The sequence below is a fragment of the Lipotes vexillifer genome, unplaced genomic scaffold, assembly GCF_000442215.2.
Source record: "Lipotes vexillifer unplaced genomic scaffold, Lipotes_vexillifer_v1.1 scaffold1442, whole genome shotgun sequence".
Taxonomy (NCBI): domain Eukaryota; kingdom Metazoa; phylum Chordata; class Mammalia; order Artiodactyla; family Lipotidae; genus Lipotes; species Lipotes vexillifer.
The window spans coordinates 1,548,628-1,549,091 of record NW_006797379.1 but is presented as its reverse complement, the minus strand read 5'-3'; positions in this window follow the sequence as shown (position 1 = coordinate 1,549,091).

Below are 464 nucleotides of genomic sequence, written 5' to 3'. Positions count from 1 at the left end.
GGGAAAGAAAACATAATGGACCCTGTGGTAGATTTCATAATAATACAGTCAAAATATTTATTGCTCCTCTCTTCCCAGGCCCTCTACTTGAAAACTGAAAATGACAAATGTGGATCCCACTATATTTCCACTGGACGGCTCTGGTCTCAGCCAGTCATGGCATAGCAGAGACAACTAACTAGCCACCAAATTATTGGGTTGGCCAAAAAGTTTGTTCTGGTTTTTCCGTAAGAGCTTATGGAAAAACCCAAACGAACTTTTTGGCCAACCCAGTACTGGTGCTCTCCCTTACACAAAATAGTACTATCCCTGGTAAGAAACAAAGCAGCCAGGGACTATACTTCCCAGCATCCCTTGCATCTAAGTGGGGCCATGTGACTAGTTCTTATCAATGAAATGTGAGTGGAAATGATATGTGTCCCTTAGAGGCCAAGGTGGTTGGAAAGCAGTGTGTCTTCTCCATC